General features: G+C 35.6%; 2 protein-coding genes across 15 annotated transcripts in view; one reads left to right on the top strand and one right to left on the bottom strand.

Moving 5' to 3' along the window:
• orc5 (origin recognition complex, subunit 5) overlaps positions 1-13,559 on the bottom strand; it is a 70,457-nt gene that overhangs the window by 20,680 nt on the left and 36,218 nt on the right. For 6 of the 14 annotated variants that reach the window (XM_087246408.2, XM_087246398.2, XM_087246411.2 and 3 more), the window contains 2 exons: positions 8,870-8,915; positions 5,109-5,280 (listed from right to left, as the gene is read on the bottom strand). The exons of 4 other annotated variants lie outside the window; for them this stretch is intronic. The gene's annotated coding sequence lies outside the window, so the exon portion shown is untranslated. The remainder of the gene's footprint in view (positions 1-5,108; positions 5,281-8,869; positions 8,916-13,559) is intronic. 4 more of the 14 variants (XM_087246409.2, XM_087246403.2, XM_087246410.2 and 1 more) reach the window with 1 other exon arrangement.
• The window catches only part of lhfpl3 (LHFPL tetraspan subfamily member 3), a 54,141-nt gene that overhangs the window by 8,494 nt on the left and 32,088 nt on the right, over positions 1-13,559 (top strand). The window lies entirely within an intron of this gene.

Raw genomic sequence — 13,559 nt, forward strand, 5'->3', positions numbered from 1 at the left:
ATGATACGTGAATATTTTGGTAGTAACTCAGTACCACGGCCAAGTATATGTCAGAAGACCTATGGTATTGGCGAGACATATTACGAGACATACTTAAAGTTTTAAAAATAAGATATTTAGACAGTTATAGTATAGTTGTTTAAATGTAACTATTAAAAGCAAAATTAAAGAAACCATAACACACACAATTTAGAATATAAATATGTATATATTTTAAGTTTTAAATTTAATTTACTTGTTTAAATTCAGCTCATATAAATCGTTTGCAACCACTTATCTTAAAAAAACTATTAAATCCATTTGACCTTTTTTTCTTCTGCATTGGATTTTTATCTTATATCAATTCCAAATGAAGAGGTTATTTGCAAAAAGAGATAACTCCATTTTTTAAGAAATTCATATGTTGTATTTATTTATTTGTTGTTGTTGTGCATAGAAAAATACAATTGCTTAAAACTGCTTCTTTTTTTTTTTGACTAAGTCATTTTTGTAAATCATCAAGTCTCACTTCCTCTGCTACATTACCCAGGCTCTCTGATTGGCTGACTTAACATGACGTGTGTATTATGTAATATTTTTTACCATTAACATTTAACATTATGCTACACAGTATTTGGTTGAATAACCCTGATTTCCTATCATAATAAATGTGTTATCAAACATGTATAGAATAAAACAAAGACTGGCATTTTAGTCAAAGTCAAACCTAATAAGTATTCAAACATGAAATACTTACATTACTTATGTATACTAAGTAAGATTTTAAAAAAGTTCCACTCTGAAAGGACATTGTTATGTAAATAAACTGGCAAAATGCCATGCAATCATACTAGTCAGAGATGCTCAAACTGGGGCCCACAGGCCAAAGTTAGCCCATGAGAACATTTGATTTGGCCTGCCATCCCATCTGAGAAGAGAAGAAGAATGATGAGAATGGTTTAGAAATTGTCATTTCAAATCTATTGTAACCTTTTGTTTGTTTGTTTGTTTATTGTTAAAAGCTAACTGAAATTAAATGTTTCAATTAAATTGTGTAAATTAATCAGATTTAGTTTAAATGTACATAAAGTCACCCTATGGATAAAGGACAAATCAAGGCAGAGTCAGGTTCTGCTTGACTGGTGTATTTGGCATTGAACTCCAAAACGTGATTGTTTATGTTTTTGTTGCAATAAGTTATCTTAAACGCTGTAGTCTTTTAGTTAATATGATTTAAAGTAATGTTTTGCAATAAATTATGAAATTACCCATGGCAACTTTTTGTTGTATAGTTTGATATATTACCTTCGGCCCAAGGCTCTCAATGATATTTGGTTTTTGGCCATTTATACCAAAACGTTTGGGCACCATTGCTGTATTTGATTCTAGTTCTAACTCAAACAGTTAATTACAGCTGTTTTTTCTCTTATATTGGATTTCAGTATGGATTTAATGGTTTCAGTATTCAGTAGGTGAACTCTTTTATTAAAAAATGTTATCTATTTAGCACATGTGTGAATCATATCTCAGAGCAGACTGAGATCACACTGGTTGAAGTGAAAATATGAAGGCGTTTCTCCCTCATATTTGCTATGCTGAGAGACAGCAGGTGATATGTGATTATATTAAACACCTAAAGGTATATATATGAAACACAGCAGGTTTCTGTGACACTCAAGCTACAAATCACAGTGAAGAGAGCAATAAAAATGCTGTCGTTTGACTGTTTTATTTTTAAAATAGTACTATAGTCACAGATCTGGCTTTTACTAAATAAACCTGATCAAGGAAAATGTTACCAAGGTTGTATTTTTACTATAAATTTAGTTTTACTACTATTATATATCCACAAATACTCGTTAATGTTCCTTTTCTAATGTAACCCATTCTTTGTGTATTACTATGCAGTAATTAAAGTTTGCAATCCTCATCTTCATAACATGCCTGTGGTGCAAAGGGTGATTGACAGCTATAATTGAGAGGATGCTATAATTAAAAGTGCCTCTTTAAGTTAAGAGTGAGCAGCTGACTTGACTGAGGACAGAGAACATCTGCTTGAGCTAAAACACAAGACACTAACATGTATTATAGACTAATGGCTGAAAAAAGACAGAAAACCCTAATGTTTAAGTGGTTGCTTGGCACGTCTAACTGTGATTTGAAGATTTAAGTTGACATTAAATTAAACTTTACCTTATCTATTTTCTAAGTGCATATATAAAGGTTTTGATCTAATAATGTTTAAAGCAATAAGCCTCAGGAAGTAGTGGTTTATATTGAATTTATAACAGATGGTACTAGTAGTGTTTAGTTAGTTACCTACTTACTGATCCAAACAATCTGGTCAGAGGGAGTCTTCAGTTAACTACACACTGATTCATATGTTTTGGTCAGAGTGAGTCTTTAGATAACTACACCCTAATTAAAATTATTTGGTCAGAGTTAGTCTTCAGTTAACTACACATTGATTCATATGTTTTGGTCAGAGTGAGTCTTTAGATAACTACACCCTAATTAAAATTATTTGGTCAGAGTTAGTCTTCAGTTAACTACTAAATGATCTCTTTAGTCAATAACCCATTGATTCAGATAATCTTGTCAAAATGAGTCTTCTGTTAACTACTCACTGATTCAAATGATTTGGCAAGAGTGAATCTTCAGTTACTTCACTGGTTCAAATAATCTGCTAAGAGCAATACTTCAGTTATCCACTCAACGATCTGGTCAGTGTCAGTGTAAGTCTTGTTAACTATTTACCAATTCAATAGATTTGGTCAGAGTCTTCAGTTATCTACTCACTGATACAAATGATTTGGTCAGAGAAAGTCTTCAGTAAAAAACTCACTGATTCAAATAATTTGTTCAGACGGAGTCATTAATGAACTACTCACTGATTCAAATTATTTGATTAGAGCCATTCTCAAGTTAACGATTCACTGGGCTTCAAATGATCTGCGCAGAGTATTCAGTATTCAGTGAACTACTCGATGATTCAAATGATTTGGTCAGAGAGACTCTTTAGTCATTAAATCACTTATTTAATTGATCCAGTTAGAGCGATACTCCACTTAAAGGGGTGGCCCAGAATGTAATTTTAAGGCTTGGTTGTGTTTATAAGATGCAAAGCAATGTGTGCTCATGTTTCACTTGAAGGAAATCGCATTATTTTTTAATATCTCACTTTGATTATACAGAGCTACTCAGCTAACATGAAAACGACTGTCAAATTTCCTAGTTCCTCTGAAAGACCCGCCCTTAAGTGACTCTGATTGGTCATCGTCATAATGTGCTGCTATTCACGGTTCGGCTCCACGTCACGACCCGTAAAAGCACATGCTTTTCTGCTGTGTAAACAATCAGTCAACCTCCTGCCTGCCGTCTGTAACGAGTGAAAATGGGGTGCAGCTCCTTTAAAAGCGTTTGCCATTGTGTGTGCGTCTATGTGTGTGTGTGAATGTTGTCTGCGTCTATGTGTGTGTGTGTGTGAGTGAATGTGTGAACATAATGTATAATATGTAATATATTATACATTATATTATGTAATAATAATGTGTAATATCATGACAGAAGAATAAAGCACAAGATGTGGGATGCTACCTGTGTGAGCCTTGATTTAATTTTCTGCTGCTACCACGAGTCAAGTGACCTATCCTGTATTTTTTTTAACTCTATGCGTTTACATGACGTCTTTCACATATATCTGGAATATGCAGGTGTAAGTAATATGAATCATTCACATATCTATTGCGACTTCATTATCTGAGATGTGAAATGCATGGAAAAGCTGCCTGAAGACAATCAATGCAGTCGCGCACACACATAAGAGACACGAACGTGCTGGTGGAGTGTGTGTGTGTGTTTACAGCAGTTTGACTGATAAATATGAATTTGTAGCTAAATCATTTGCCGGCAAAGCAGCATTTCCCATTGTTTACAACGTTGCTACAGCATACCGTTACCGCTAGACACTGTACATGTCATGATTAATTTTAACAAATAAAAACACTTACAGGTTGTAGCTCACAGCTTCTGCTTTGAGTAGATTTTAGTCGAATCCAGCACTGAACTAAGAGAGATTCTGGAAGCTGTTGTCAAATTATGCTTGCAATGTATTTTATAATTCTCTGGAACATAATTAATATTGAACTGTAAGCACTTGTCTTTGTGTCGTGTCCTTTGGAAGCCCAAATACAGAAACAGATGAAGCTCTGAGGAAACAGCCGTATTTGGAGGCATTTTTAGCTTCATCTCTGCTATTACGTTCCAGCGCCTCTGGCCACGGGCCTTACCTGCTCAGTATGGATGCGCAATAAACGACCTTTGTGATCTCACAGGGGGTGGAAGTATTTTTTGTAGTCCCCAAAATTCGTTCATTGTAGGCTTTGCTAAGCTAACTCTGTAAAAACCAAGGTCTCCCTTTGCAATGAACTTAGAACTTTTTACATTCAGAGATGTTGTTTATGTTCACACAGCTACATTACACATCAATTAAAGTTTAAAATATGATATCGTAGTGGACCACCCCTTTAACAATTGACTGGGGTTCAAATTATCCACTCTGAGTGAGTATTCTTTATTATACTGGTTCAAACATTCCAGCAGTTAATTATTCACAAGTATGACTCAAATTGAGGCTTTGTGTTTGTGTCTATTAGTTGTGTGCATATCTATATGTTAGTGTAATCTTAATTTGATAAATAATTATTTTTTAGAATATTAATTACTATTAAATAAAGATGAAAATTCTTTTACAGCATCATACATTTTTTTTCCATTCAAGTCTTAAACAGGTGCAAAGCAAGAAAGAAATTATCTTCATCAAATCAATTCATAGTGTCTTTAAAGAGCAAAAGGAGTCTTGAAATGTGATTTTAATAATAAGCTCAAATACAGGTTATGCCCCAGGTGGTTTGTGCAATGCGTTTAATTACACAAAATCCATTTACTAGGTTTCAAATCATCTTTATTCACATGGCAAATTAGGGCTCTTTTAGTCTAAATTGTCAATAAACTCCATACCAAACCAACATCAAAAGTCATTTCAAAAGCACAGGTACATGTAAACAAAAAACAAGATGAATATCTTCACGTTCTGCACCTCAACTCATTAAAATTGAATCAGTATTCACCTTTTTTGTTGGTTGTCATTTTCTCAGAAGTTAATTCTGAACATCCGGCTCTCTGTAAGCGACTGTCGTATTTTAAGAGGAAGTGTGAATGTTTTATGGCAGCAGACCCTCTATGTGGTTCATACGGGCTCCATGGGGAGCAGATGTTGGTGTTTGGACAGTGGGGGTTTGCCTGGAAAAACGAATGAAGAATTACAGAGAAATCAGAGACGGTAATGATGAGGCCCTTTGGGAGCCAGATGTGCCTGCTTAACTGTTGTGTACTGTGGGCAAGGTGAGTGAGAACAGAAATGATAAATAGAGAATGACGTAGGTGTGGGTTCATACTGACACAAACTGTGAAAATTAAATGAGCTCCAGGAAAAGTGTGTCACCTTTGTTCATTGTGCAAGATAGAAATTGTGTGTGTGCCTGTGTATACCTGTCAAAGCCATGCACAATGACGCACAGAATAACATGATTTGGCAAATTACACTAGAAATGAACTGGCAATAACAGGAAACTAAGTATGCTGTGAGACAAAAATAAGAAGATGAATACTATATTTTCTTGGCTTAATGAGAGGAGGGGAAAAACATTCATTTGTGAGTGCAAAACACTCTCTAAGCAGGGTTATTACAGTAAACTAAAACTGAACAACAGTAGCTATTTAGTGATATTAAAATAAGCTTGTTACTATAGCAATGTATAAATAATAAATGATAAAATAACAACATGCAAATTTTCAAGAATAAATACATTTAATTAGTTGAAAGTTTCCCTTATTAATTAATAAATTCTATCATTATTTTTTGAAATTATATATTATTCAAATAAATAATACTTCCTCTATAATATACTGTTCATAATACTGCTTTTAAGGACACCCATGTTGAAAATCATCTGTTTGGACGGAACTGTGTCTAGGTAGTGTGTTCACAGTCATATTGGAGTGATATAAACACAAGTCCAAATCCCATTTTGAGACCCACCACAACATGGCTTAGGAGTGCGGTTTCCCCGCCCACCGAATTGATTGACAACCGCTCCGTGACATGTCTCCGTAGTAATGCGTATAATTATAAGACAGGACGTTTGCAAAGCAGCTGGGATTTAAAGATTTATTTAGCTCGCTGTGATCATCAATCATCATCAAATGTGCTCAAGGATGAGTTTTACAAGTTTAACACGTTTTTAAAACAGTGCATGTTTGCAATGAATTACTGCATTTTTACCGTCTTTACTTGATCATTACAGCAGGATGTTAGAACATTTATAAAAATAGACTCTTTTTTTGTGGACATTAAATTAGGTTTAATTTGAACATTAACAGCAGTGGATATTAACATGTATCCTGTCACATTTGCCCTGCAAAAACAGTGCAAAGTTAAACGGTTGCATGTGTGTGTGTGTCTGTGTGTGCTTGCGTGAACTTTGTAACGACATTGTGTGTGACTCATCGTTGCATCTCCACAACAAATAAATCAAATAATCATTAGGAAAGTTCTTACTGTAGTATTTCTCACAAACGTTATGTGAGATCTGCGCTGTGCTGTTTATCTGACACAGCCAAGGTAGAGATTGAGGTACACTCTGACAGGCATGTGGAGAACCAGCATTGAAGGCATAGGCCACAAAAACAGCTACATTGTGTTTAGAGCAGAGAATTTATATTCTTAGAAAGTATAATAAATAATTAGATGGGTGTTTTGAGCTGAAACTTTACAGACGCATTCTGGAGAAACAAAAGGCTTATCTTAAATCTTGAAAAAGGGGTAAAATAGGTGCCCTTTAATGTATTTATGATCAAAGCATTGCATCCATGTTGAGCTTAAGTTTCTTTATTTTTTAAACATATTGAACTGTACAACATATATACTTGCAATCTCAATATTTAATAATAATGCACACAAATCCATCCCCAAAATGTACCTCATCAAACAAGCAGTTATCAAAGTTTAATATCCATGAATGAAATAAAAATCATGTATTTTTATTCAGTTTCAAACCTGAATAATTTTTCTTCTACTTTATGCAAAAGATTTACATCTCTTTTTTTAAAAGCAACCATGAAAAAGAATAGGCTCCAAATTGTTTTGATTCATTGTGGTCGACTATAGCACTTAAAGGTCATAAGCTTGCTCATATCACTTAAATCTTAAAGGGATAGTTCACCCAAAAATAATTCTGCCATAATTTAATAACTCTTTACTTGTTCCATACTATTGAGTTTCCATCGAATTAAACACAAGTCCCATTGAGTTTTATCTCTGTTGGTTGCAGGCTATCAAAATTCTTTAATTTGACTTATTTTGTGCTCAACAGAACAAACAAACAAAAAATTCAAACTGGTCTGGAACAAGTAAAGGGTGAATAAATTATGGCCAAATTAATAATATTTTTGGGTATTAGCAATATCAGTAATCATGTTTACCTTACCAAACAGCACTATAATATGCCCTTTAGACTGCACTTGAAACTGTAGGCCTGTTTATTTGTGAAGCAGTGAATGGTGTCTAGTGTACTATTAGTGAACTGTCCTCCACACGAACTCTACTGCCAATCGCAAAGTAATAAAATCGCACACAGACTTGGTTTAGCTAGCCATAGCAGCCTTGAACTCCATCATGCAGCATGAATCAGTTCTCAGCTAGTCACGTATCAGAAATCCAGCATTACAGATTAGCACTTAGTGGTTAAAAATACCCGTGCTCCATTAACACGCAGGCTTTAATCCTCTCTGACTTGATCTCCGCCGTACTGATGAGCACATCGGGCCTGCTAATTCAAGTCAAAGTCACTTTCAAAACGCCTGGCTCAGACTAATTATGATATTTAAAAAATGCATCAGCATACAGCGGATGGAGTATGCCGATTTTTAATTGTGGTTGATGGCTTTGGCCGAAGCCGTTAGCGGATTGATTAGATTGTGTATGTGGAGTTAATGTCATTAGCGAAGCCCCAGGAAAACTGGCTCTCGCTTGCCGCTTTGCTTAGTGACTGCTTGCTAATCTTGGCTAAGACCGCGCACTCCTGCTGACTGCATTTCTCATTCTAAACGGATGATTGAAAGCCTACTGTTGCTAACAGACTTTGCTGTTTGCTAACATCATCCAGAGTTGTGTGAAGATCAGTAGAGACTTTAGCATTCAGTAAATTGTGCTGATAAAGGGTTAGCATGCCAGTCCTGTGGTTTATCTATTTACTAGCGTATCATGATCACAGATCATGAGCTTTAGTTCAATATCAGTAAAGCATCTTAAAACCATGTTAGTAATAAAGATTAGTTGTGATCTTTTAAAATCCTATCCATCCATCCATCCATCCATCCATCCATCCATCCATCCATCCATCCATCCATCCATCCATCCATCCATCCATCCATCCATCCATCTATCTATCTATCTATCTATCTATCTATCTATCTATCTATCTATCTATCTATCTATCTATCTATCTATCTATCTATCTTTTCTGTAGTCTACCTGTCTTTTAAACTTTACAATCTAGGTTGTCTTTGAAACTATATAGTTATGCAATTTCAGTAAGATATTTGGTGCAAACATCAATTAGAAGACCATCAGAGTGAGATGCGTTGTCATCTAATTTATTAATATTGACATGCAAATTGCCAAATGTATTACAATGTGTTTATCTAGAAAAATAATTATACTGAGGAACCACAGCTGGGATTGTACAATTCTATTCTGTACACAGTATATGTAATATACCAGTGGTCTGCAATAAAGTGACAGGTGCTAGAAAAATTATGTAAAACTTACTTGTTGTCTGGCTGACCAGTCACCTAATGTGTTTGCATGGCACTGTCTAAAGAGAAGAGCAACAAGAGCACTGAGAAATAGCTATTGAAACTGTGAGGGTAAACAGCACAAATGGAGGACAAGACAGTGGGAAGTAAAGTCAATTAGGAGAAAATAAACAAAGCATCAAAGTGTCAGCTTACTGCTGCCCACGTCTCTCCAAGTAACTTTACACCTTTTTTGCCCTCAAAAACAAATGCAGGCACATTCTCCACATTGTTGGTTGACATGTTGAGAAAAATTAAAGGAATCGTGCAACCTAAAATGAAAATTTGCTGCTAATTTACTCACCTTAGCAATCCAAGATGTAGATATATATTTCTAATGCAGTGTACAACGCAGCTCTAAGTAAATGGAAACATTCTGCTGAGGTTTAAATCTGAATGTGCACTTTGTTTAAAACTATAGATTTTTTAATAAAAGACTTGAATCGTTTAAATGATTCGTCATTTGTCCAGATCTTTTGCCTGTTCGTATCGTAGACCTGAAACAATACCAAATATGTTCTGTGCCAGATCTAGTAAACTGTGAACGCGCCTTTCCCTTCAAATGCTAGCAGAGTGCAGGTGTTGGTGACTGATCATGACTAAACATTAATGAGTGAACATTCTGGTGATTACTGCAGTAATCTCCCCTGCTACTGGGGATTTGATTGTTCAAGGAAGGATCAGAAAAGACTATTGATGTATGGGACTTTGTCAGAGCTGGACAGGAATTTTATCAGTACATAGTTTATGGATCAGTTTCTTCCTCCATTCACAAGTGTAAGTGCGATTAAAATGATAGCCTCCTTGTTTTGAATAAATATGTATTTAATCGTGATTTGTTACTTGTAATTGCTCCATGTGGCTTGTACTGTATCAGGTTAGCTCTTTATATTCTCATATCAGGTCTAAAGCCTTGTTAAAAATGCGATGCATGCCGTTTTTTTATACAGATTTAAATGCGTTTGTGAGCTCGTGATCCTCTGCCATTTGTCGTTGCTATGACCACCGTCAGATTTTCTTACATACGTGCGGCAGTCAAGTTTCAAACTATTAGAGCTTTGCCGCTGTGTGGATTAACACTGAGGGCCCTATCATACATCCGGCACAATGTGGCGCAAGGCACGACGCAATTGTTGTTTGCTAGTTTCAGCTTGGCGCAAGAGTCGTTTTGACATATGAAAAATAATTGAAATATTAAGGATATATGTAGGATATAATAAGGATATATATAGGATATAAATATAAAGGATAAAATATTACAAAACATATTATTTTCTAGCCAACACAAATATAAAAACCATACTTTCATGCCTTATTCATCTCGGGGGCTTTTTCAGTTTATTCGTGTCCATGAGAGCGAAAGTGAAAGTAGATAATGAGGAGATCTCTCATTCTCGTGCTGCAGATGCTCTGTTTTCTTGCTAGTAAAATGCTTAGTTTTCCACTTACAAAGTCCGTCATGTAAATAACACGACGCAACTGACTCTTAAAGGGAATGGGAGAGGAGACTCTGATTGGTTTATTTTTAAAACACACCTATAACTCATTAAGAAAATAAGCTCAACCCTTTTAGATCATGCGCCATGGCGCAAAGCGGATTTTTCCGTCCTTATATTAGCAAAAGTGGATTCTGACAAGCCCTTAATGAGTCTGTGCCCAGCACTTTGCACTAGGCGCATGAATCGTCAAAATAGAGCCCTGAATGTGAGTCTTTGTTTTTACTTATGGTTAAGAATAGAGCAATATGCTGGTGTTGAACTGCATTGCTTTAATATACTCCTGCAATGGGCCCACACATACACTCAACACTTCAATAACGTTGATAAGCCATGGGCATTTCTCTCTCGCGCACGCTGAACGCAGTTGACCAATTGCAACAGACTGGGTTATCGGACCAATCAGCATAGATTAGCATAACGCAAAGGAGGGGTTTGGAAACAAATGAATCACTGAACAAATCACACGGGAATTGCTGGGATACTTAGGTAAAAATAAATACATATTTTAAGACAATGCAAGTGTTTTTTTACCTTGCATGCATATCAGAATGTTGTTGGAGACCCCCAAAACTAAAATATTACCCTTTTTTAATGCATAATAGTTGAAGGGCACCTATAGTGAAAAATTTTCAAGGTGTTTGGACAGACATTTGTGTAGGTATAATGTATATAATGTCATATTGGGGTGATATAAACATACCCAGTCCTTCAGTTAACAACATAAAAACAGTGGACCAATTGAAGCGGTTTTGAGACCAACCACAACTTGATGTAGGAGTGTGATCCCGCTGCCCACAGAATTGATTGACAGCTGCATATTAACATGTCTCCGTAGTAATGCATATAATCATAATATCATCAACAAGACAGGACATGCGCAAAGCAACCGGGAATAAAAGGTCTGTTTAGTTTGAGAGTGAGTAAATTAAGAGCAGGTTTTCATTTTTGGGGGTGAACTATCCATTTAACTGCTGTGTTGCTAGACTGAGTTTGTGTTAAGGCTGAATTTTGTTTTCGTAGATTCAGAGCATAATGACCTAGGATAAAGTGTGCAGCAACATGACAGGAAACTAATTATTAATCTTTAAAAGTGTGTAAGACTACAAGTTTCTATTGTAACACTTGACCTATCCTGCAATTTGAATTGAGAAAATGGATTTCTACTTTTAAAAATACCCTATCCTACCATTATTAATAATAAAAAAACATCAAGTCCAAACAAGCAATGGCCAAATTTGCTTTGCAAACATCAGTTTAAAGCTTGATACTTAGCTTGATTCTAGATACTTAACACTTGGTGTTGAGTGAAAACAAACCGTATACAGGGGCTGTAGAAGTAATCTAAATTGAATTTCGGCCTCCAACGATTATGAAAAACATGAATCAAGATAAAATTATTATTTTTAAATATGATTATTGCATTATATCTCACCCTTATTAAGCAGTCTGCATTCATTCCTCCACGAAGTTCAGTTTCAAATGGAATCAGAGAAATCATCTAACATGACTTTTGCAGCATAAGACATGTTTAATTTATTTAAGTAACTTTGATTCATGTTTTTCATGCTGTCTTTGCACATGCTCAGCCACAGAGACTATCATTGCATCTGCTACAGACATGGCATTGCAGAAATGTTCAATAGAAATAGCAACTTTTAAGTTTCCACCAGTCTTAGTACATGATGTAATTACAGATGAATCAAGCTGTAAATATATACATTTTTGATACTCTTGGGTTGTTTTTGAGTGAGTTGCTAATAGTCTAATCTGATTAAATGATTTATGGTAAATAAATCATTTAATCAGATTAGCGAAATGTACTCCCGCCAGACCTGGAGATTTGGTAAAACTGTTGGGAGAGTTATAAAATTAGCCTACTATGTTAAAAAGTAAATGTTCCTTTAAGCCAGAGTTGCCCAAAATTGGCCCATTGTAACCTTTGATTTGGCCCACCATCCCATCTGAGACAAGTATGCATGATGGAGAGGGTGAGGGCGAATGCCTTTAAGAGATTGTCATTTTGTACGTAACCTTTTTTGTTTGTTTTATTGCTGAGCTTCAAAAAAAAAAATCTAACTGAACTTAAATAATTCATTTAAATGTTGTAAATGAATCAGATTTTTTAATAAGTGAATACAGTCGCTCGGATAGAGGACTATGCAGAAAACATCAGCAAGAAAATCAAGACAAAAACTGTTGTCATTCTGTTATTGTCACCACGGCTGGGGGGAGTGACACTCACAACAGAAGGTAAGATCCAATATGCAGGTTTATTCAATGTCAGGCAAGCAGTGGTCATCAGGTCCAAACGGGTATATTAAGGCAGTCCAGAATCATAAACGTTAAACAGGCAAAAGGTCGAAAGGCAGGCGGCTAAACAGGATAACAAGGATACAAGGCTAGGATTGAGACACGGAGAAACAAGACAGGGAAACGCGTTGTAATGTCACAAAGATGCAAACAAGACTCGGCAAACTGGAAGCGTGAATGAGTGGCTTATGAATGGAGTGATATCAGTCTGTGACAAGGTTCAGCTGGTGATTGCAATCAGGATAGATGAATGAACAGGCGTGCGTGTTTGGGAGCAGTGCATGTATGAAAATGTAGTCCTGGGAAATGCGGAAATGTAGTTTTGAGTTCGTGTGAGAACCAGCGATCTCTGGAAAGCGATCGCTGGTTGTGTGACAGTTATAAATGAGATTCTTTTGTTTTTGTAATACGTCCATTATTAAATGTATAAACTGTATCAGTTAAAATAAAGAAAGGTTTTCTAGTCTTTTTTTAAACATTATTAAATAATCTAGGAAATTACCCATGGCAACTATATTTACCTTTGGCCCAATAGCCTCAGTCAAGGGTTTTTGGCCAATCATAAGAAAAATTTGGGCATCCCTGCTTTAATCTGTCATGTCATGGATGCAATTTATGCGAGTAAATCACTAAAAGTGAAGCATTATGAATGTGTCATTGTCCAGAGTTATCACAGTTATGTTAGGATGAAATGGATTTGAGCTTTCTTGCATTCTGCATTCCAGAGCACCAAAGCAACATTTACTTTATTATCTGCATCTCTTTCCTGCCTAACCTTTAGCTTGGTTTAATCATGTATGACGTTTTTAATTACAACTGGGAGCAGAAACAGAGTCTCTAATGAATGAATGTGTG

Source organism: Danio rerio, chromosome 4, assembly GCF_052040795.2.
Source record: "Danio rerio strain M-AB ecotype USA chromosome 4, GRCz13ab, whole genome shotgun sequence".
Classification (NCBI taxonomy): Eukaryota; Metazoa; Chordata; class Actinopteri; order Cypriniformes; family Danionidae; genus Danio; species Danio rerio.